General features: G+C 39.7%; 1 long non-coding RNA gene across 1 annotated transcript in view; it reads right to left on the reverse strand.

Annotated features, from left to right (window-relative positions):
• Positions 1 to 2,294: 2,294 nt before the first annotated feature.
• Positions 2,295 to 25,968, reverse strand: part of LOC129657155 (uncharacterized) — a 44,929-nt gene continuing 21,255 nt past the window's right edge. Inside the window, exon 3 of the long non-coding RNA XR_008716565.1 lies at positions 2,295 to 2,883. This is a non-coding gene — a long non-coding RNA (uncharacterized LOC129657155). The remainder of the gene's footprint in view (positions 2,884 to 25,968) is intronic.

Raw genomic sequence — 25,968 nt, forward strand, 5'->3', positions numbered from 1 at the left:
AGGACATTTTAAACCTACTTAATTACCACAGAGGAGCTTTCCTGGTAGTTCAGCAGGTAAAAGAATCTGCCTACTGGGCAGGAGACCCCAGGTTTGATCCCTGGGTTGGGAAGATCCCCTGGAGAAGCAAATGGCAACCCAATCCAGTATTCTTGCCTGGAAAAGCCTATGAACAGAGGAGCCTAGAAGGCTGCAGTCTATGGGGTTGCAACAGTCAGACACAACCTAGTGAATAAGCCACCACCAATTACCACAACTATTTTTACGACTTTAACACTACTTCTGTATTAAGATGAGGGCTGCTGACAATGCCTCAGAACACCAAAACAATTTTCTGGAAGGATATTTCTTTAGAAGGTTTCATTAGCATTATTACAAGTGGTGGTAAGTCCTTGAAAGTCAGGGCGCTACTTTTCTTCTAAGTATTTCTTTATTACCGGCCTTGCCGATAACTAGTCCATGTCAATGGCGTTTACCTGCACTCACAAATGTCAAGCTTCTAAACAGAACCACTTGGTATTTAAAGAATTATTCCAAGTAGGAATAAATTTACTTCATGTTTCTGCTCTAACCTACATGGTGATAGAGACATCCTTCAGAGGGTCTCCAAATATGTGTGAAATTTCATATCAACTATTGCCCTAAAGAGGAGGGCTACAGCTAGTTTTTTTCCCTGACTAAAGTCTAAATCACCTCCCCAAACTTGAATATATTTGGAGAGGGAGGGAAAAAAAAGGGGGGGGAAACCACCAGGTGAGCCGGGTTGTTCTGGTTTATTTTATGTTTGCCAGGTTTGTGAGGATAGGGTGAGGTCCTCTAAAGTCAATAGAGTCTATATTAAGGCAGCAAGAAGGTACATGTTGTGCTTCCTTCTATTGTGAGTTTACACTCACATGATTCTCTTCTCTAATCCCAGAGTAGCTCTAAGCAAAACTGTAGACATGTGGGACCTCTAGGTGTTATCTAACACCTCTGAAACATCTGGGAATGCTTGGCAAGACTGTGGGACACTAAGAGACTCCGGGTTTCTTCCCACCAGCCCCTATGGTTGTGTGTGGCTGTGATCACCCAGATCACTACCCTTTAGATCACTGCCTCTATTCACATACATGTTTGGGGATTTTCCTTTGCTGGGAGCAGATTTTTTCATTCACGTCACTTTTGATGACAGAGCTGATAAAGATGTAAAGACCTTAGAGAATATCTGGCAACTGATGCTCCATTCTGCAAACCAAGACTGGGAATAAACTAGGAGGGCAGAATAACTGTAAAAGTGAAGTTGGTTTTACTACTTTAACAGATAACAGACACAGGACAGCGATACATTTCTTCAGTGGCACGCTGACAATAGGAGCAGTGTAACTGCAAACTGACAACTGGGTTTATTTTATTTCCCCTACTTTGTAGTGGTTTCAGTTATTTTTCTTTGGCATTGTTTTGATTTGGATTTTAACCTCAAATGAAGTCACATTAAAAAAGGAAGCCTGAAATTTCATTATCTAAATTAGAGTTCCTCAACACTAGTGACATTTTGCACTGAATTGCCAAAAATCCTCCCAGGGGCAAAACTGCACCTTTTGTGAACCACTGATTTAAGTCATAAAGAAGACAATGATCACTTTCCCGCCATATTCCTTCAAAATCAAAGTTGTTATCAAAAACTACTTAGGAAAGTAATTAAGTATGTACAGTATCTAGATTATTTTATTTTGCATGAATTATATCACTATTATGAATGAAACTGACCTTTTCTATCTATGCCAGCATTGACTGCTTGAACAACACCCTTCCCCTCCCCAAAGACAGGAGGCAGTTATGATTTCACTTTGCACAGGTTCCTGAGAAACAGTCTGAGATGGCTCACCTGATGATGGTCACTGTTGATAATGATGGTTATGTTAATTTTAGTAAATTCAGGATAGAACAGACTACATAATTATAGCTATAAATATTACTATGCCCATTACTGGGCCTATCATTTTATATTTTGATATTACAACTTCAAGATCAGTTGTGCATAGGCTAAGACTAGGTAAATATCAGTTGAGTTGCACTGTGGCTTAATTTTCATGTAATTGTTATTTTGAGCTTCTGCAAAGGTGACTTTAGCTCAGAGCTTTGGTTTCAGTGAAGCATTGCATTACTAGTAACACTAGCTAATTTAACAAATAATGCCCTAAATATTCAAGGACTAAAATGCAATAAAAGTTGGTTTATTGTTCATATAAAATCCAAACCAGATATTACTAACCGGTAAATGATCTCCTTCATGTGATGTTTCCCGTCCTTACATCATGTGACTTTGAGATATTTAACATACACCTTCTAAAGTCACTATGCCATTTTAAATGAAGCAAGCAGAAGAGGAAAGAACATGGGAAGTCACACGAGTCAGTTTATATGGGCCAGCTGTATAAAATGAAGGAATGGCAGTTGAAGACTCAGATAAGGTGGCAGCTTAAGGAACATATGTTGTAGGACTTGGACTCTGCTCTCCAGGATGCATATACGCTTTGAACCAAAGGTGGATAAATGATGCTGTGTCCCCAAGAGCTGGAATATACAATTCTGGAAAACCAAGATGTAGAATTTAAGACTTTCCAGGGTTTCTCTTGACATTTCCATAGCCATTGACTGCTGCAAGTGGGCAACAGCAGACTCCTTATTCCAGAAGACCAGCAAGCAGACACTGGAGTAACCAAACTCAGTTGTGATGAGGAACTCAGAGGAGGCACCATGGGGTCTCTTTATCCTTCTATGACCAGATAGCTGTGAGTGGACAGTAGCAGAAACCCAGCCCTTAAGAAAAAATAACCAAGGGCTCAAACCACTTGAAGCTGGAGGTCACTCCATGGCAAGCAATCCAGGCAGCTGAAGAGTTATCTGAAAAGAGAGGAATCTAGATAGGTGGTGCAGGAAGAAGATATGGGTGATCATTACAACTCTGGGACAAACTACAGAAGATGAACTGTAGCTTCATTTGTTAATATTCTGGGAAATTGCATCTGGCCACTAGTTTGAAAAATTGGACTTGCATGTTATACCTCTGAGGGAAGGGATGGACTGAACTAGTTCTGTTTAATGACTACTCTAGATTCATATATACATGTTGTTTTCCTGTCAGAATGGCTATAGAAGCAGCTTGGGTGTCATTGAGCCCATTTGCTGCTACTGCTCTTTCCATAACTTCACACCGAGATGCAGGACCACCTCATGGAGAGAGATCACCATAACCATGCACTGGGTCTCCCCCGAACTGCTGTGCCTCTAGTTCCCCTGGGGGGCATCTGCAAAAGTCAGTGATGCAACCAGACATACATGGTAGTCAGTACGCCATGGGGACGCTTTGCCCCATGGGGGACAGTGGGTAGGAAGGAGTGCTTTCTCCCCCAGAACAGTGCTCAGCCTAGCATTCGTTGTGCATGGTCTCACTCTGACACTGTCGAGTGGGACAGACCATCACTGGGGCTTCCCAGGGGGTGCGAGTGCTAAAGAACCCACTGCCAATGCAGGAGAAGTAAGAGACGTGGGATCGATCTCTTGGTAGGGAAGATGCCCTGGAGAAGAGAATGGCACCCACTCCAGTATTCTTGCTTAGAGAATCACATGGACAGAGGAGCCTGGTGGGCTACAGTCTATAGGGTCACACACAATCGGACATGACTGAGGTGACTTAGCACACAAAGAAGTTGTGGCATTCAGCTTCCTGTTCTATATTCTCTTCCTGTTTCTCTTTGTCCTTTTCCACCTCTCAGTCTTCTCCCTTTCTTTCTCATTTCTTCCTCTCCCATCCCCTCCCTTTCCCTCTCTTTTTCTTCCCTTCCTAAACAATTCGATCCAAAATCCACTGTTTGGGGCTGAGCAAGATATGTGTCCACATTATGAGATGGTGGGGGGGTGTTGGGGAATAGAATAAGGAGAAGGAAGCAAATCCACAATGGCCCAGAGTGGAGTGTGGTACCCAGGACTGGAGCCCGGGCACCAAGGAAACTGAAAACACCAGTGAGGAGGCAGCAGCAAGCGGTAGCACTGTTAGGATTGTCTCCACGCAGGGAAATTGCTCACCTAACTATATTAAAGTGCGGGATCCAGGTTTCTCACTCTCAGAGAAGGGAGTCACAAATATAGAAAAGGAGAAGACTAGATTAAACCCTGTGGTGTTGGACTGAAATTGGAAATATAGGGATGAAATCATGGCTTTGAAGCTGTATAGGTAGATAGATAGAGAAATAAATATAGATGTGAACAAGTATATGTATGTGTGTGTGTGTGTGTGTGTGTGTGTGTGTGTGTGTGTTCTCTAGCTCTGGCCATTGAGAGAGTCTAGGAGTTGAAACACTCAAATAAAAATATAGACATTTAGTGGACTAAAGACCTAAATGTAAGGCCAGAAACTACAAAACTCTCAGAGGAGAAAAGGCAGGTCGCTCTTTGACATAAATCACAGCAAGATCCTCTATGACCCACCTTCTAGAGTAATGGAAATAAAAATAAACAAATGGGACCTAATTAAACATAAAAGCTTTTGCACAGCAGAGGAAACTATAAACAAGGTAAAAAGACAATCTTCAGAATGGGAGAAAATAATAGCAAATGAAATAACTGGCAAAGGATTAATCTCCAAAATATACAAATAGCTCAGGAAGCTCAATTAAAAAAAAAAAACAACCCAATAAAAAAAATGGGCAGACGACGTAAACAGACATTTCTCCAGACATATAGATGGCTAATAAATACATGAAAAGATGCTCAACGTTGCTCATTATTCAGTTCAATTCAGTTCAGTTCAGTCGCTCAGTCATGTCCAACTCTTTGCGACCCCATGAATCGCAGCATGCCAGGCCTCCCTGTCCATCACAAACTCCTGGAGTTCACTCAGACTCATGTCCATTGAGTCAGTGATGTCATCCAGCCATCTCATCCTCTGTCGTCCCCTTCTCCTCCTGCCCCCAATCCCTCCCAGCATCAGAGTCTTTTCCAATGAGTCAGCTCTTCGCATCAGGTGGCCAAAGTACTGGAGTTTCAGCTTTAGAATCATTCCTTCCAAAGAAATCCCAGGGCTGATCTCCTTCAGAATGGACTGGTTGGATCTCCTTGCAGTCCAAAGGACTCTCAAGAGTCTTCTCCAACACCACAGTTCAAAAGCATCAATTCTTCGGCGCTCAGCCTTCTTCACAGTCCAACTCTCACATCCATACATGACCACAGGAAAAACCATAGCCTTGACTAGACGGACCTTTGTTGGCAAAGTAATGTCTCTGCTTTTGAATATGCTATCTAGGTTGGTGATAACTTTCCTTCCAAGGAGTAAGCGTCTTTTAATTTCATGGCTGCAATCACCATCTGCAGTGATTTTGGAGCCCAAAAAAATAAAGTCTGACACTGTTTCCACTGTTTCCCTGCTCATTATTAGAGAAATGCAAATCAAAACTACAATGAGGTATCACCTCACATTGGTCAGAATGGCCATCATCAAAAAATCTATAAATAATAAATGCTAGAGAGGATGGGAAGGAAAGGGAACCCTCTGGCACTGTTGGTGGGAATGTAAATTGATACAGCCACTATGGAGAACAGTATGGAGAGTTCTTTAAAAACTAGGAATAAAATTACCATATGACCCAACAATCCCACTACTGGGCATAAACCCTGAGAAAACTATAATTGAAAAAGTCACATGTATCCCAATGTTCACTGTAGCATTATTTACAATAGCCAGGACATGGAAGCAACCTAGGTGTCTACTGACAGATGAATGGATAAAGAAGCTGTGGTACATATACACAATGGAATATTACTCAGCCATAAAAAGGAACCATTTGAGTCAGTTCTGATAAGGTGGATGAACCTAGAGTCTACTATACAGATGGAAGTAAATCAGAAAAACAAATATCATATATTAATGCAAAATGTGGAATCTAGAAAGATGGTACTGATGAACCTATTTGCAGGGAAGCAATGGAGACATAGACATAGAGAACAGATTTGTGGACACAGTTCAGGAAGGAGAGGGTGGGATGAACTGAGAGAGTAGTATGGAAACATATACATCACCATATGTAAAATAGATAGCCAGTGGGAATTTGCTGTATGACTCAGGGAACTCAAACCAGGACTCTGTGATGACCTAGAGGAGTGGGATGGGGTCGGTGGGAGGGAGGTTAAAGGCAGAGGGACATATGTATACCTATGGCTGATTCATGTTGATGTATGGCAGAAGCCAATGCAATATTGTAAAGCAATTATCCTCCAATTAAAACCAAATAAATTTTTAAAAAATACTGCTTTTTAAATATCATTCTTCACTGTAAGGAATGCCTGGTTTCAAGACTGAGGCTGAAAGGAAGTGAGATGAACCTAGAACATCCTATTCTGCCAAAAAGTGAGAAAATTCTTAAAAGTGGTGATGTTTCACCAAGTCACAGGAGCCAGGGTGAAGGCACACAGCACAGGCCAAATCTGGCACAATTTTAGCAATAAAATAAATAACAGTAATGAATTATAACCCACTGGAAAAAAACACATTCATGAGTCCATAATGACAGAATACATCAATGAAATATTGTCAACTTGATGAGAAACATTATCTTAAAATAACTCACAAGAAAATATTAATTACAGAGTAAAAAGTGGAGAATGTAGTCCACTGGAAAAGCGAATGGCAAACCACTTCAGTATTCTTGCCTTGAGAACCCCATGAACAATATGAAAAGGCAAAATGATAGGATACTGAAAGGTGAACTCTCCAGGTCGGTAGGTACCCAATATGCTACTGGAGATCACTGGAGAAATAACTCCAGAAAGAATGAAGGAATGCAGCCAAAGCAAAAATAACACCCAGTTGTGGATGTAACTGGTGATAGAAACAAGGTCCGATGCTATAAAGAGCAATATTGCATAGGAACTTGAAATGTTAGGTCCATGAATCAAGGCAAATTGGAAGTGGTCAAAAAGGAGATGGCAAGAGTGAACGTTGACATTCTAGAAATCAGTGAACTAAAATGGACTGGAATGGGTGAATTTCACTCAGATGACCATTATATCTACTATTGTGGGCAGGAATCCCTTAGAAGAAATGGAATAGCCATCATAGTCAACAAAGGAGTCTGAAATGGAGTACTTGGATGCAATCTCTGAAACAACAGAATGATCTCTGTTCATTTCCAAGGCAAACCATTCAATATCACAGTAATCCAAGTCTATGCCCCAACCAGTAACGCTGAAGAAGCTGAAGTTGAACGGTTCTATGAAGACCTACAAGACCTTTTAGAACTAACACCCCCAAAAGATGTCCTTTTCATTATAGGGGACTGGAATGCAAAAGTAGGAAGTCAAGAAACACCTAGAGTAACAGGCAAATTTGGCTTTGGAGTACAGAATGAAGCAGGGGAAAGGCTAACAGAGTTTCTGCAAGAGAACGCACTGGTCATAGCAAACACCCTCTTCCAACAGCACAAGAGAAGACTCTACACATGGACATCACCAGATGGCCAACATCGAAATCAGATTGCTTATATTCTTTGCAGCCAAAGATGGACAAGCTCTGTACAGTCAGCAAAAACAAGACCGGGAGCTGACTGTGGCTCAGATCATGAACTTCTTATTGCCAAATTCAGACTTAAATTGAAGAAAGCGGGGAAAACCACTAGATCATTCATGTATGACCTAAGTCAAATCCTTATGACTATACAGTGGAAGTGAGAAATAGTTTTAAGGGACTAGATCTGATAGACAGAGTGGCTGATGAACTATGGACAGAGGTTTGTGACATTGTACAGGAGACAGGGATCAAGACCATCCCCATGGAAAAGAAATGCAAAAAGGCAAAACGGCTGTTTGAGGAGGCCTTACAAATAGCTGTGAAAAGAAGAGAAGTGAAATGCAAAGGAGAAAAGGAAAGATATACCCATTTGAATGCAGAGTTCCAAAAAATAGCAAGGAGAGATAAGAAAGCCTTCCTTAGTGATCAATGCAAAGAAATAGAGGAAAACAATAGAATGGGGGAAGACTAGAGATCTCTTCAAGAAAATTAGAGATACCAAGGGAATATTTCATGCAAAGTTGGGCTCAATAAAGGACAGAAATCATATGGACCTAACAGAAGCAGAAGATATTAAGAAGAGGTGGCAAGAATACACAGAAGAACTGTATAAAAAAGATTTTCACGACCCAGATAATCATGATGGTGTGATCAATCACCTAGAACCAGACATTCTGGAATGTGAAGTCAAGTGGGCCTTAGAAAGCATCACTACGAACAAAGCTAATCAAGGTGATGAAATTCCAGTGGAGCTATTTCAAATCCTAAAAGATGACGCTGTGAAAGTGCTGCACTCAATATGTCAGCAAATTTGGAAAACTCAGCAGTGGCCACAGGACTGGAAAAGGTCAGGTTTCATTTCAATCCCAAAGAAAGGCAATGCCAAAGAATGCTCAAACTACCACACGATTGCACTCATCTCACATGCTAGTAAAGTAATGCTCAAAATTCTCCAAGCCAGGCTTCAGCAATATGTGAATCGTGAACTTCCAGATATTCAAGGTGGTTTTAGAAAAGGCAGAGGAACCAAAGATCAAGTTGCCAACATTCGCTGGATCATCAAACAGCAAGAGAGTTCTAGAAAAACATCTACTTCTGCCTTATTGACTATGCCAAAGCCTTTGACTGTGTGGATCACAAGAAACTGTGGAAAACTCTGAAAGAAATGGGAATACCAGACCACTTGACCTGCCTCTTGAGAAATCTGTATGCCGGTCAGGAAGCAACAGTTAGAGCTGGACATGGAACAACAGACTGGTTCCAAATAGGAAAAGGAGTACATCAAGGCTGTATATTGTCACCCTGCTTATTTAACTTCTATGCAGAGTACATCATGAGAAATGCTGGGCTGGAAGAAGCACAAGCTGGAATCAAGATTGCCGGGAAAAATATCAATAATCTCAGATATCCCTTATGGCAGAAAGTGAAGAACTAAAGAGCCTCTTGATGGAACTGAAAGAGGAGAGTGAAAAAGTTGGCTTAAAGCTCAACATTCGGAAAACGAAGATCATGGCATCCAGTCCCATCACTTCATGGCAAAGAGATGGGGAAACAGTGGAAACAGTGTCTGACTTTATTTTTTGGGGCTCCAAAATCACTGCAGATGATGATTGCAGCCATGAAATTAAAAGACGCTTACTCCTTGGAAGGAAAGTTATGACCAACCTAGACAGCATATTAAAAAGCAGAGTCATTACTTTGCCAACAAATGTCCATCTAGTCAAGGCTATGGTTTTTCCAGTAGTCATGTATGGATGTGAGAGTTGGACTATAAAGACAGCTGAGTGCTGAAGAATTGATGCTTTTGAACTGTAGTGTTGGAGAAGACTCTTGAGAGTCCCTTAGACTGCAAGGAGATCCAACCAGTCCATCCTAAAGGAAATCAGGCCTCGATGTTCATTGGAAGGACTGATGTTGAAGCTGAAACTCCAATATTTTTGGCACCTAATGCGAAGAGCTGACTCATTTGAAAAGATTGGGCACCTGATGCTGGAAAAGATTGAGGGCAGGAGGAGAAGGGGAAGACAGAGGATGAGATGGCTGCATGGCATCACTGACTCAATGGACATGAGTTTGGGTGGACTCCGGGAGATGGTGATGGACAGGAAGGCCTGGTTCATGGGGTCAGTAAGAATTAGACACGACTGAGTGACTGAAATGAACTGAACTGAATATTCCTACCAAAGAACTAGAACCTGAATATAATCATGAGGAAACATCAGACATGGATTAAGGAAACTTCTACAAGATAACTGACTTGTAATCTTCAAAAATGTTATGGTCATGAAAATCAAGGAAAGACTGGGGAATGACTCCAACTGAAAAATATAAAGAGACATGGTAAGTAACAGCAGCAAAGTGAGATGCTAAACTGGATCCTTTTGTTATAAAGGTTATACCAATGGCACAACTGGTACAACTGAGTAGAGTCTTGGGATTAGATGACTATCATGCATCAGGATGGATTTTCTTGGTTTTGACATTTAAGTTATGGTTATGAAGGAGACTGTCTTTGTCAGACGTATACACTAAAGCATCTAAGGGTAGTGGCCATTATGTTGGCAATTTACTCTCAAATACTTTTGAGATGAGGGGTCAATCCTAAAGGAAATTAGCCCTAAATATTCATTGGAAGGACTGATGCTATAGCTGAATCTGTAATACTTTGACCACGTGATGTGAAGAGACGACTCTCTGGAAAAGACCCTGATGCTGGAAAAATTGAGATAGTTGGATAGCATCATGACTCAATGGACGTGAGTTTGACCAAACTCTGGGAGATAGTGGAGAACAGAGTCAGACATGACTTAGTGACTAAACAATAACAACAATTCAGGGGTGGGGCTGGGGAGGGAAGTAAATCCCTTATTCCAGTTTTGCAATTTTTGTTACTTTGAATTGATTCCGAATTAAGAGGCAGAATTAAGAAGCAGTGGTTGGGCTAATTACTCCCTTTGCATTTGCTCTTCTCTCTTCCTCCCTGACTCACTCCCTTTCCGCTTCCTCCTGCTTTCTTTATGCTCTGTAGTCTAGGGAACCCTTTCTAACTTAGTAGGCAATTCACAGAATCTACACTGATTCCCAGACCTATGGAATGTGAAGTGTTACAATATTAGTAGAAAGTAAAATTGAAAGCCTTTATATCTACATATTTGTACCAAAATAATGTGTGCGTGCATGCTAAGTTGCTTCAGTCATGTCCGACTCTTTGCGACCCCATGGTCTGTCACCTGCCAGGTTCCTCTGACCATGGGATTCTCCAGGCAAGGATACTGGAGTGAGTAGCCATTCACTTCTCCAGGGGATCTTCCCAGCCTAGGGATTGAACTTGCCTCTCTTATATCTCCTGCGCTAAGCAGGTGGGTTCTTCACCACTAGTGCCAAATAGAAAGTCACAGAAATATCTTATATCTGGTGAACTGCCCATAAGGCAACAAAGTAACCTTGCAATCAAATATACCCATCATAAATGTGGGGATATCTAATACACAAAGCCATAAAGGTAGGCACACACAGCGATATTTCCTTTTGAGTGGTAGTGATACACGAAAGAAAGCACTTACGCAGACCCTGGAGGCTTCATAAGCAGTTGGTTCCCACTTACCAGAGCTTCCATTCCTGGTACACTGTTATCTCCCTTTTAATCCACAACAGTGGTCCCTGGAGGAGGAAATGGCAACCCACTCCAGTACTCTTGCCTGGAGAATCCCATTGACTGAGGAGCCTGGCAGGCTACAGTCCATGGGGGTGAAAAGAGCTGGACACAACTGAAACAACTTAGTATGGTCACATGATGATTTCATCATGACCAGCTGATTAGGAAGAAACAGGCTAAACTATGGGTTGTGAATAGGTTTATATGATTTGAAGATGCACAGTAGAAGCAGGGAGGCCCTAAAGTACATAGGGAAAGAAATATTTCTGGTGAGAAGAAATTTTCAGGGTTACATTTGGCTATCACTCTACCTAGGAGAGTTGGCTAGAGTTATCCACATTAGTTCATAGACAGTGGTAGATGATTTCATCAGATGATAAGGGACTTGGGAAGGATGACTTTGAGGGACTGAGGAAAGGGAGATCCAAGGAATAGTTAAGTGCAGGGACTTTTCAAAACTTGGGAGTATGGCTTTCCCATCAGAATTCTCACCTACCACTCCTGCTCTCTCCCGCTGAAATGACTTGTTGAGGACTCAAAGCCATAGCATTTAGGGCTTTGGATGCTGTAACACAGAGCTGGAACACTTAGTAACACACATGCACACCAGAGGGCAGGAGACAAATCCCTGAAAATCTATGGAAAACCACCTCAGGGAATTTCCTGAGAGAAGACTCAAATTACTAAAATCAGGAATGAAAGAAGGAACATAACTCTCAATCTTATAGAAATAAAAATGTTTATAAGGGAGTACTATGAATTTGGGCTTCCCTGATAGCTCAGCTGGTAAAGAATCCGCCTGCAATGTGGGAGACCTGGGTTCGATCCCTGGGTTGGGAAGATCCCTTGGAGAAGGGAAAGGCTACCCACTCCAGTATTCTGGCCTGGAGAATTCCATGGACTGTATAGTCTATAGGGTCACAAAGAGTCGGACACGACTGAGAGACTTTCACTCACTCACTCACTATGAATTAACTTAGATAAAGTAGACAAATTCTTGCTGTTGTCGTTCAGTTGCTAAGTTGTGTCAGACTCTTTGCAACCCCATGGCCTGTAGCACAACACACTCCCCTGTCCTCCACTATCTTCTGGAATTTGCTCAAATTCATGTCCATCAAGTTGGTGATGCTATCTAACCATCTCATTCTCTGCCACCCCGTTTTCTCCTCCTGCCCTCAATCTTTCCCAGAATCAGGGTCTTTTCCAATGAGTTGGCTCTTCACTCAGGTGGCCTGACTGGAGCTTCAGCTTCAGCATCAGTCCTTCCAATGAATATTCAAGGTTGATTTGCTTTAAGTTTGACTGGTTTGATCTCCTAGCAGTCCAAGGGACTCTCAAGAGTCTTCTCCAACACCAAAATTTGAAGGAATCAATTCTTTGGTGCTCAGTCTTCTTTATGGTCCAACTCTCACATCCATATATGACTAATGGAAAAACCATAGCTCTGATTAGACAGACATTTGTCAGCAAAGTGATGTCTCTGCTTTTTAATATGCTGTCTAGGTTTGTCATAGCTTCCCTTCCAAGGAGTAAGCATCTTTTAATTTCATGGCTGCAGTCACCATCTGCAGTGATTTTGGAGCCCAGGAAAATAAACTCTGTCACTGTTTCCACTTTTTACCCATCTATTTGCCATGAAGTTGTGGGACTGGATGCTATGATCTTAGCTTTTTCATGTTGAGTTTTAAGCCATCTTTTCCACTCTCCTCTTTCACTTTCATCAAGAGAATTTTTAGTTCCTCTTCACTTTCTGCCATTATCTTGGTATCATCTGCATATGTGAGGTTATTGATATTTCTCCCAGCAATTTTGATTTCAGTTTGTGCTTCATCCAGCCCAGCATTTCCCATGATGTACTCTGCATAGAAGTTAAATAAGCAGGGTGACAATATACAGCCTTGGTCATACTTCTTTTCCAGTTTTGAACCAGTCCATTGTTCCATGTCCAGTTCTAATTGTTGCTTCTTGCCCAGCATACTGGTTTCTCAGGAAACAGATAAGATGGTTTGGTATTCCTATCTCTTTAGGAATTTTCTACAGTTTGCTGTGATCCACACAGTCAAAAGCTTAAGCATAGTCAGTGAAGCAGAAGTAGGTGTTTTCTGGAACTCTCTTGCTTTCTCCATGATCCAATAAATGTTGGCAATTTGGTCTCTGCTTCCTCTACCTCGTCTAAACCCAGTGTGTACATCTGGAAGTTCTTGAAGGATTCGGAGTATAACCTTGCTAGTATGTGAAATGACCACAACTGTATGATAGATTGAACATTCTTTGGTGTTGCTTTTCTTTGGGATTGGAATGAAAACTGACCTTTTCCAGTCCTATGGCTACTGCTGAGTTTTCCAAATTTGCTGGCATACTGAGTGCAGCACTTCAATAGCATCATCTTTTAGGATTTGAAATAGCTCAACTGGAATTCTGTCACTCCATTAGCTTTGTTTGTAGTAATTTTTCCAAGGTTCACTTGACTTTACACTCCAGAATGTCTGGCTTTAGGCGAGTGATCACAGCATAGTGGTTATCTGGGACATTAAGACCTTTTTTGTACAGTTCTTGTGTGTATTCTTGCCACCTATTCTTAATTTCTTCTGCTTCTCTTAGGTCCTTACTGTTTCTGACCTTTATTATGCCCATCCTTGCATGAAATGTTCCCTTTATATTTCCAGTTTTCTTGGGTAGATCTCTAGTTTTCTCCCATTCTATTTTTTTCCTCTATTTCATTGCATTGTTCATTTAAGAAGGCCTTCTTATTTCTCCTAAGACAAATTCTTACCTCTCCTAAGAAAAATTCTGAGAAAGACACAAACTATCAAAATTGGTTCAAAAATAAGTATGAAATCTGAATATACCTATATTCAGAGATTGAATAAGTAATTTTAAAACTTGCTATAAGGACAAGGCTGGAATAAGATAGCTTTACTAGTGAATTCTACCAACAGTTAAAGAAGAACTAATATCAATCCTTCATAAATATTACAAAATACAGAAGAGGAGGGAATACTTTCTAACTCATTCTATGATATCAGTATTACCCTGATACCAAACCAGACCAAGATATCACAAGAAAAGAAAAACTACAGATCAATATCTGTTATGAATACAGCTGTAAAAATCTTTAATAAAAAAACTAGAAAACTGAATCCAGCAATATATAAGTATTACACACCTTGACCAAGTGGATTATCTTAGCAATGCAAAGTTTGCTTAACTTACAAAAGTCAGTCAAGGTAGTATACTGCAATATTAGAATAAAGAACAATAATTACATGATCACCTTCATAGGTGGAGCAATATGCTTGACAAAATGCAAGACCCATTCATGATAAAAACTCTCAGAAAACTAAGAACAGAAAGCAAACTTCTCAACCTAATAAAGGGCATCTATGGAAACCCAGAACTAACATCACACTTACTGGTGAAAGACTAGAATACTTTCCCCCTAAGATCAGGGAAAGATAAGGATGTTTGCTCTCATCACTTCTATTCAACTTTTTACTGGAGGTTTTATACAAAGCAATTAGGCAAGAAAAACAAATACAAGTCATCCAGATTGAAAAAGAGAGTGAAAATTCTGGCTTAAAACTCAACATTCAAAAAACTAAGATCATGGTATCCAGTTCCATCACTTCATGGCAAAGAAAGGGGGTGGAAATGGAAACAGTGACAGACTATTTTCTTAGGCTGCAAAATCACTGTGGATGGTGACTGCAGCCATGAAATTAAAATACATTTGCTCCTTGAAAGAAAAGCTATAACAAAGCTAGACAGCATATTAAAAAACAGAGACATCACTTTGCTGACAAAGCTCCATATAGTAAAAGCTATAGTTTTCAAGTAGTCATGTACAGATTATGAGAGATGGACCATAAAGAAGGCTGAGTGCTGAAGAATTGATGCTTTCAAACAGTGGTGCTAGAGAAAACTCTTGAGAGTCCCTTGGACTGCAAGATCAAACCAGTCACTCTTAAACCAAACCAACCCTGAATATTCATTGGAAGGACTGATGCTGTAACTGAAGCTACAATATTTGGCCACCTGATATGAAGAGGCAACTCATTGGAAATGACCTTGATGCTGGGAAAGATTGAGGGCAGGAGGAGTAGGGGCAACAGCGGATGTAATGGTTGGATGGCATCATCAACTCAATGGACATGAGTATGAGCAAACTTTAGGAGTTAGTGAAGGACAGGGAAGTCTGGCATGCTGCAATCCATGCGATTGCAAAGAGTTGGACATGACTGAGTGAGTGAACAACAACAAAAATTGAAAAGGAAGAAGTAAAACTATATCTGCTTACAAATGATATCATTCTGTATATAGAAAATTCTAAAAAGGCCATTAAAAATAAACCAACAAAACTCTTTGAATCATTAGATGAGTTCAGCAAGGTCATTTTGACATGTGTTGTTGAAACAACTAGGTTGGTACATGCAAAAGAACAAAATTGCAGCTTTACCTCATATTCAGAAATTAACTAAAATGAGTCAAAGACCCAAATGTAGGAACTAAAACTCTCAGAAGAAAACACAGGAGTAAAACTGCATGACCTGGAATTTGGCAAAGAATTCTTATATATGACTGAACAATTTATGTTTTGATAAATGTTACTAGTTTCCCTTCACATTATGTCCTGGTAATTTACATACCCAACCACCCACCTATTTCCCTCTCTCTTGCAAAATCTAGATATGGACAAAGGACAGAGACAGAATTCATATTATTTCCACTGCATGTTTTTACTCTTTAGTGAGGTAGTATATATTTCCCCGTGCCTATTTTCTTAGTTGTAGAAGAGCTATTCATGTTGTTCATCCACTTTGCTATTAGAATTCTTTGTCCAAATATTTTTAGCTACAAGGAACAAAAAATTCTCCTGAGCTCCAGATTAAGTATGGGAGAGTTTATAGAAAGGACTCACGGGCCCTGAAGGCAGGAAAGGCATTCTGGTCTCCTGGATCTTGAACAAGTGTCTCCATCTGTATTTGATACTCACCTTCTTTCACCTGGGAGTGGGGGGGGGGGCGGGAAATAATACTAATTGCCTGGTATCATGTATATTTTCTTCTCTTACTCAAAGATCATTGAGTAAGGATGATCAAATAGCGAACTATTATGAAAGTAGTCCTGCAATCTGGGAAGATACCTGCTGAGGCCAGCATAATTAGGTATATTTAGATTATAATGTTTCTTTATGGCAGACTCTTCATCTTACACAGCTTTATTTCCTATCCCCATGCCCTCTCTTAATAAGATACAAATACAAAATAGAAAGTAAAGAGAATTATAAAAGTTGGAGTTTTAAAGATTATGTAGGCAGATACAAATATAGAATAGGTAAATAGAATTACAAAATTGTAGAGCTGGATGGAATTTAAAGATCATATTTTCATGATAAAGTTAGGTTTAAAGAGGGCAAATAACTGACTCAAGCTTTCATTTCAAGTAAATGAGTATATCTGAGCCCTCAATTCCTCTGCTAAGTCCTGTACATGCATTCATGCTCAGTTGCTAAGTTGTTTTTTTTTTTTTTTCTGTTTATTTATTTATTTATTTTACTTTACAATATTGCATTGGTTTTGCCATACATTGACATGAATCCACCATGGGTGTACATGTGTTCCCCATCCTGAACCTCCCTCCCACCTCCCTCCCCATCCCATCCCTCTGGGTCATCCCAGTGCACCAGCCCCGAGCACCCTGTATCACGCATCGAACCTGGACTGGCGATTCGTTTCACATATGATATTATACATGTTTCAATGCCATTCCCCCAAATCATCCCACCCTCGCCCTCTCCCACAGAGACCAAAAGACTGTTCTATACATCTGTGTCTCTTTTGCTGTCTCACATACAGGGTTATCATTACCATCTTTTTAAATTCCATATATATGCGTTAGTATACTGTATTGGTGTTTTTCTTTCTGGCTTAGTTGTGTCCAACTCTTTGCGACCTCATGGACTCTAGCCCACCAAGTTCCTCTGTCCATGGTATTTCCCAGGCAAGTAGTAGGTTGCCATTTCCTTCTCCAGGGGATCTTCCTGACCAAGGGATTGGACCCACATCTCCTGCTTGGCAGGTAGATTCTTTACCACTGAACCACTAAGGAAGCCTCTAAGTCCTGTGCTCTTTTCCAAATTCCAAGGATTTCTGATTATATGTATATCAATTTATTATGATTTCTTATTTAAAGGCTGTAGTCAATAAAACTGGCACAAAGTATTTGAACATAAATAATTCCTCATTACATAGAGTTGTATGCTTAATCTCACTTACTATTTATATTAACCAATATATGCCTGTATAACTAGGAGCTTCCCAGATGGCTCAGTGGTAAATAATCTGCCTGCCAATGCAAGAAACACAGGAGATGCAGGTTCCATCTCTGAGTTGGGAAGATTCCCTGGAGGAAGAAATGGCATACCACTCCAGTATTCTTGCCTGGAAAATTCAATGGATAGAGGAGCTTCACAAGCTATAGTCCGTGGGGGTCACAAAAGGTTGGACACAACTGACTGAGCATGCATGAGTATCCACACACCTATATAACTATGAAAATTAGAGCTTATTTACTAGCCTAAGATCCAAAAAAAAAAAGAAAAAACTCTATAAGATTGTGAAGTTTCTTGATCTAATTTCAAAATTACAACTGTTCAATAATTTATACAGCTGGAACTAAAATCTACCATACAATTATTTAATTGAAATAATATAATAAAAGTCTTTGGTGAGTTATCATACTTAAATCGATTGTCCCAATTATTCAGTTTTACTTCATCTCACAGTTTTTTGCATGTACTTGTTAGTAGTTGAATTAGCCATATGGAATGCCTAGAACATTGCTGCAGGGGACAACACGGAGAACATCTGTAGTTTGCTGGAATGAGACATACCTAGTGATTTGAGTCCTTAAATTTCAGCAGTCAAATCTCACAACAAAAACAATTTTCTTCTGAAAAAAGTTCCATACTCTAATAATATTTAGTTTTGTGACATGGATAGTTAAATAGAACAGCAAGTTAACTTCACAGTTGTAATTAATGTATCTTCAATTTGGGGAAAACCACTCTCATCAGGGTAAGATTATACCATTTTGATTAAAGAAATATACTGATAGCTCACAAAATATTTCTTAAAATATAAGCTCACATTATAATGGATTTAAATTGCTTATTTGGATGAAAAAATGAGCACTTTAGATTTCCATAGGCCATCTTTTTTTTTACTTTTCCAGTAAATTTTGTGGTCAGCATAGAAAAATTGTCAAAATTGCCCCATATGTCATAAAATTTGACAAAGATTTACACTGAACACTCTTACTGTTGTGTATAAATTACCTTTGCATAGTATATTCCAGCAGGCAACTAATCACTGAGGTTTATGAAGACCCTTATTTACATTTTGCATTACCTGTATTTTCTATCACCCAAATAAAAAGTTATGTTTTCATAAAATATGAGTTGTTTATAATTTATGAGTTTTTACTGCAGGTCCTCTACATAAGCTACTTGAATGCAGGTTAGAGCCTCTTAAATACAAACTTGGGGTATATGTAGGCATTTTTTTTAAAAGCCACTAGGAAATTAGGCTTCTAGATTCTTTCACAAAAATAGGTCTTGTTGGGCTCCTCTGAGAGTATGTTGATTTTCCAGCTATCTAAAATTGGACTTGTTCCCAGTAAGTTTCTAGGTCTTTACGTGATGGTCTTGGGATACCTAATATTGGTTTAGTTGCTCCTGAATGACTGTCAAAAACCTGTAGGGGGTTATAACCTTGGTAGTTCAGTGTAATGATCTGCCATCATGGAATTTCTCTGACCTCCTTCATGGTAATAGTCCAGTCCTTCATGGAGTTTCCCTTAATGTGTATGTTTTTAACAGATGGATCACTAAGCTTTTGATTTCTGAGGGCTAAACTGAGGTGTAGAGACTCAAGACTGTTCACTGTTATAGTGCACTGATGTCTTTGGTGGACTGGCTGAGTGATACTGTGCCACAGCTCACAAAATCTATGCTAAATTAGTGAGGATATTCACATATCATACATTCATAGTAGACATATATTCTGTCTCTCAAAGCACCACAAATTAAAACATAAATTCGCTAACATTATTTGTCTTTCTCTTCAGTGAGCATGTGTGCAAACCTATAATTGAAAAGGATTTTATTACAACAGCTCCACAAATTCGCGATACAGAAAAATATTTAGGGACTCCCCTGGTGATCCAGTGGTTAAGATTTCGCCATCCAATGCCATGCAGGGGGTGTGGGTTCCATCCCTGGTAGGGGAGCTAAGGTCCCACATACCTCAGGCCCCAAAACTCAAACATAAAACAGAAGCAATTCTGTAAGAAATTCAATCAAGAGCAAAAAAGGTCCACAACAAAAAATGTTTTTAAAAAAAATAAAAATATTTAAATGCCTGTTTTAAAAGTGTAAAAATAGCACCTAGTCAGATGTCCTTACCATTTCTAGTTATTTGAGGACCATGCATATGGAAATGAAGTAGTAGCCATAAAATAGACTTTGCCAAGAGAGGAACTGAAATCTACATTTCCAAAATACATTTTTTTCATGAATCAGAATACAATATTTTAGTTTTTGACTACTAAAAAATTTTTTTCTTAACTTTGCTTCATTAACTTGCTTTTATTATTGGAGATTTAAATTTAACCATAGTTTTTATCCCCACACAAACACACATTTGAGGGCAAAGACTATGCAGGATTATTTATAATCAGAAGACAAAATAAGTAGTGTATGCTCTATGATATAATACTGGACATAGTATTTATATTCATAAAATAAATTTCTAGAAATTTACTTGTTTGGAAACTTATTTCAAATAGTTGCCAAATGTCTAGAAGACAAAGAGTGCTATACAAATGTTTGTGTGAATGTTTCAGGCCCTGTCACATCTTAAGGAAGAAGGAGAGTTTTTGGAAAAGGATGTTCGCCTTGTGTAGGTAAAAACCACTAATATACATTATGACTCACTCATTAGGAAATTGTTAGCAATTTATTCACAGGAATTTCCAGGCAAAGAATCATGTAGAATTGCCCAGGAGATTTCTAGAGGAAGTAATAAGCATTATTTCCATATTTATTTACAAGATGGACTTAGTGAACTCCAGTCAAGAAGAGTATTTGTCTCTTGTAGTAACCATTCCAATATAACAATTTACCGTTCTGACCTCTTTTCCACTGTGTAATTAATGGCCTAAAGCAACAAAGAAAAGAAGTATATAACATATAGAGACTGATTTTTCTATGCAAGATTGTATATTGTTGTTGTTCAGTCACTCAGTCATGTCTGACTCTTTGCAACCCCATGGACTGCAACATGCCAGGCTTCCCTGTACTTCACTGTCTCCCAGAGTTTGCTCAAACTCATGTCCATTGAGTCGATGATGCCATCCAACCATCCCATCCTCTGTTGCTCCCTTCTCCTCCTGCCCTTAATCTTCCCCAGCATCCGGGTCTTTTTCAATGAGTTGGCTCTTCACATCAAGTGGCCAAATATTATAGCTTCAGCTTCAGCGTCAGTCCTTCCAATGGATATTCAGGGTTGATTTGCTTTAAGAGCGACTGGTTTGATCTCCTTGCAGTCCAAGGAACTCTCAAGAGTTGTCTGCAGTACCACAGTTGGAAAGCACCAATTCTTTGGCACTCAGCCTTCTTTATGGTTCCACTCTCACATCCATACATGACTAATGGAAAAACCATAGACTAGATGGAGCTTTGTCAGCAAAGTGATGTCTCTGTTTTTTAATATGCTGTCTAGGTTTGTCATTGCTTTTCTCCCAAGGAACAAGCATCTTTTAATTTAATGGCTGCAGTCACTGTCCACAGTGATTTTGGAGCCCAAGAAAAAATCTGTCACTGTTTCATTTTCTCCCCACCTATTTGCCATGAAGTGATCGACCAGATGCCATGATCTTAGCTTTTTGAATGTTGAGTTTTAAGCCTACTTTTTCACTATCCTCTTTCACCTTCATCAAGAGGCTCTTTAGTTTCTCTTTGCTTTCTGCCATTAGGGTGGTATCATCAGCATATCTGAGGTTATTGATATTTCTCCTCCAGATTGTGCTTCATTCAGCCCAGCATTTCCCATGATGCATAGAAGTTAAATAAGCAGGGTGACAATATACAGCCTTGTCATATTCCTTTTCCAATTTTGAACCAGTCCGCTGTTCCATGTCCAGATCTAACTGTTGCTTCTTGACCTACATAACAGGTTTATCAGGAGACAGGTAAGATAGTCTGGTATTCTCATCTCTTGAAGGACTTTCCACAGTTTGTTGTGATCTACACAGTCAAACACTTTAGCATAGTCCATAAAGCAGATGTTTTTCTGGAATACCCTTGCTTTTTTTCTGTGATCCAATATATGTTGGCAAATTGATCATTTGTTCCTCTGCCTTTTCTAAATCCAGCATGTATATCTGGAAGTTCTCAGTTCACATACTAGATCTTTAGTTTTTTTCCCATTATATTGTTTTCCTCTATTTCCTTGCATTGTTCACTTAAGTGAAAATGAAAGTGAAGTCGCTCAGTCATGTCTGACTCTTTGCGACCCCGTGGACTGTAGCCCACCAGGCTTCTCTGTCCATGGGATTCTCCAGGCAAGAATCTTGGAGTGGGTTGCCATTTCCTTCTCCAGAAGATCTTCCCAACCCAGGGATCGAACCCAGGTCTCCTGCATTGCAGGCAGATGCTTTACCCTCTGAGCCACCAGGGAAGCCCTGGTGTTCACTTAAGAAGGTTATATTAAAATGATTCATATTCTTATGTTATTGCAAAGTCCTAAACTTCAGTCAGTTACTTCTCCATTGCCAATTTCCATCACTCTGAAGGCTTTTATTTCTTTTTAATTTAAAAAATCTTTTATTGGGGTCAGAACACCTGTTATTTATGTATTATTCTCTACTCTAGGTATCCTTCTAAATGCTTTACAAATACTAATCCAATTAATCCTTAGAAAAACTCTAAGGTAAATTCTGCTTTTATCTCCATTTCACAGATGGAGATGGAAGAGAGCATGGCAACCCACTCTAGTGTTCTTGCCTTGGAGAATCCCATGGACAGAGGAGCCGTGGCAGGCTAAAGTCCATGGGCTGCAAAGAGTAGGACACAACTGAGCAACTAATACTACAGATGGAGAAACTGAGGCACAATGAGGTAAGTAACTTTCTCAAGATATCTAGATATTAATGGCAGACCCTGATGCTACTCAGGTCATCTGGCTTCAGATTCTGCTCTGAACCTTCCATGTGACTGCTCAGGTTCTCTTCCTTCCCTCTTCTGCTCCTCCCTGCACTTGAGAACCCCAAATTTATTTATGGACAAGTGAGAATTTCTTTGACAGACAATGAAAGAAAATGGGGAAGGGGAGGGCACGAGAGTGAAAGTCTGAGAGAATGAGGCACGTATGCAAGGATTTTCCTTATCATTGAATGCTAAAAATGAAATCTCACTAGGGACACTTTCAATCACAGCCTAATGCTAATGTTTACTGGGGGTAATAAATATGTGATATAACTTCACACATAGAAGAAGTGAGAAAATCAGCATACCTACAAAGATAAGTGTGGTTCATGGGATGGTACTATTGTCAAATATCAGACAAATGCTTGGGTTATATTACAGGAATGTGGGAAAGTTGCAGACTGTTTTACCAGGACACACATTGCCATAAACTGGAGACCAGAGATAAGCATAAAATAGATTAAATGCAGTAACCATAAAATAAAGATAACGATACCAACCTATATCTGAAAGATATTGTCATAGTAACTAATAAAATGACTATATCCAAAGGAAAAACATTCTATTAAATTGAAAAATAGATGTCTCCTGATAATAATAAAAAACAAAATTAATGCCTTTCCATTTAAGGAGGAGCCAAAACAAAAAAAATTTTATATACAGCTGTAACTTTATTGGCTCTTTCTCTATATGCATTTCAAGTGATACGAAGAATATTTATAAATGGACTAAAGTTACACTAATACAGCCATCTATTCATGAACTGGAAAGAATAAAATTTGTAATTAAAGCAAATTAATCTTTGAGCCTTAATCCAGAAGAAGGAATTCTTGGTAAAACTTATGATAGTCACTGGTCTAAGTGGGTCTTAGAGACTTGGAAAAGTCTGTGCATCTCCAGAAATATTTACTGCAAAAAGAGGTGTGAGTGACAGTCTGAAGTGCACTGACTGTCTTCTATTACCTACTACAATAGATTTAAAACCCTTCCTCCTTGTTAGAGAGAACCCACAATTTACTACCTAGGAGATCCATTAAACCTTAGAGAGCCACACATGGCATTCGGGTGCTCATATAAAACATCCCAATTGATAAGCAACAAGACAATAGAGAAATTGTCCTTTGCAACTGACCCCATGGAAGCTCTTCCTTGAGAGAGAGGCCTCTCTAAATTTTTACTTAAATTCTAAAGCCAACTAGGACACGAGCATTTATTCTAACAGTTATCACTCCTTCATGGGTCAGAATTATTTTTAAATTCTAAAATCTAGTACAGCTGATTTTGTAAATAAATAATTTAATTTGCAGTTCAGTTCAGTTGCTCAGTCATGTTCAACTCTTTGTGACCCCATGGACTGCAGTATGCCAGGCCTCCCTGTCCATCACCAACTCCCGGAATTTACTCAAACTCATATCCATTGAGTCAGTGATGCCATTCAACTATCTCATCCTCTGTCGTCCCCTTCTCCTCCCACCTTCAGTCTTTCCCAGCATCAGGGTCTTTTCGAATGAGTCAGCTCTTTGCATCAGGTGGCCAAAATATTGGAGTTTCAGCTTCAACATCAGTTATTCCAGTGAATATTCAGGACTCATTTCCTTTAGAATGGACTGGTTGGATCTCCTTGCAGTCCAAGGGACTCTCAAGAGTCTTCTCCAACACCACAGTTCAAAAGCATCAATTCTTCGGCCCTCAACTTTTTTTTTCTTTTTTTAATTTAATTTTATTTAAATTTACAATATTGTATTGGTTTTGCCATATATCAAAATGAATCTGACACAGGTATACATGTGTTCCCCATCATGAACCCTCCTCCCTCATCCCTCCCCATACCATCCCTCTGAGTCGTCCCAGTGCACCAGCCCCAAGCATCCAGTATCGTGCATCGAACCTGGACTGGCGACTCGTTTCATATATGATATTATACATATTTCAATGCCATTCTCCCAAATCATCCCACCCTCTCCCTCTCCCACAGAGTCCATAAGACTGTTCTATACATCACTGTCTCTTTTGCTGTCTCATATACAGGGTTATTGTTACCATCTTTCTAAATTCCATATATATGAGTTAGTATACTGTATTGGTGTTTTTCTTTCCGGCTTACTTCACTCTGTATAATAGGCTCCAGTTTCATCCACCTCATTAGAACTGATTCAAATGTATTCTTTTTAATGGCTGAGTAGTACTCCATTGTGTATATGTACCACAGCTCTCTTATCCATTCATCTGCTGATGGACATCTAGGTTGCTTCCATATCCTGGCTATTATAAACAGTGCTGCGATGAACATTGGGGTACACGTGTCTCTTTCCCTTCTGGTTTCCTCAGTGTGCATGCCCAGCAGTGGGATTGCTGGATCATAAGGCAGTTCTATTTCCAGTTTTTTAAGGAATCTCCACACTGTTCTCCGTAGTGGCTGTACTAGTTTGCATTCCCACCAACAGTGTAAGAGGGTTCCCTTTTCTTCACACCCTCTCCAGCATTTATTGCTTGTGGACTTTTGGATTGCAGCCATTCTGACTGGCATGAAATGGTACCTCATAGTGGTTTTGATTTGCATTTCTCTGACAATGAATGATGTTGGGCCCTCAAATTTCTTTACAGTCCAACTCTCACATCCATACATGACCACTGGAAAAACTGTAACCTTGACTAGATGGACCTTTGTTGGCAAAGTAATGACTCTGCTTTTTAATATGCTGTCTAGGTTGGTCATAACTTTCCTTCCAAAGAGCAAGTGTCTTTTAATTTCATGGCTGCAGTCACCATCTGCAGTGATTTTGGAGCCCCCCAAAATAAAGTCTGTCACTGTTTCCACTGTTTCTCCATCTATTTCCCATGAAGTGATGGGGCTGGATGCCATGATCTTAGTTTTCTGAATGTTGAGCTTTAAGCCAACTTTTTCACTCTCTTTCAGTTCCATCAAGAGGTTATTCTTGCTTTTTGCCATAAGGGTGGTGTCATCTGCATATCAGAAGTTAATGATATTTCTCCCGGCAATCTTTATTTCAGCTTGTGCTTCTTCCAGCCCAGCGTTTCTCATGATGTACTCTGCATAGAAGTTAAATAAGCAGGGTGACAATATACAGCTTTAACATACTCCTTTCCCAATTTGGAACCAGTCTGTTGTTCCATGTCCAGTTTTAACTGTTGCTTCCTGACCTGCATACAGATTTCTCAAGAGGCAGGTCAGGTGGTCTGGTATTCCCATCTCTTTCAGAATTTTCCACAGTTTATTGTGATCCACACAGTCAAAGGCTTTGGCATAGTCAATAAAGCAGAAGTAGTTGTTTTTCTGGAACGCTCTTGCTTTTTCTATGATCCAGCAGATGTTGGCAATTTGATCTCTGGTTCCTCTGCCTTTTCTAAAACCAGCTTGAACATCAGGAAACTCACGGTTCACATATTGCTGAAGCCTGGCTTAGAGAACTTTGAGCATGACTTTGCTAGCGTGTGAGATGAGTGCAATTGTGCGGTAGTTTGAGCATTCTTTGGCATTGCCTTTCT

The sequence above is a fragment of the Bubalus kerabau genome, chromosome 7, assembly GCF_029407905.1.
Source record: "Bubalus kerabau isolate K-KA32 ecotype Philippines breed swamp buffalo chromosome 7, PCC_UOA_SB_1v2, whole genome shotgun sequence".
In the NCBI taxonomy this organism is placed as follows: Eukaryota; Metazoa; Chordata; class Mammalia; order Artiodactyla; family Bovidae; genus Bubalus; species Bubalus kerabau.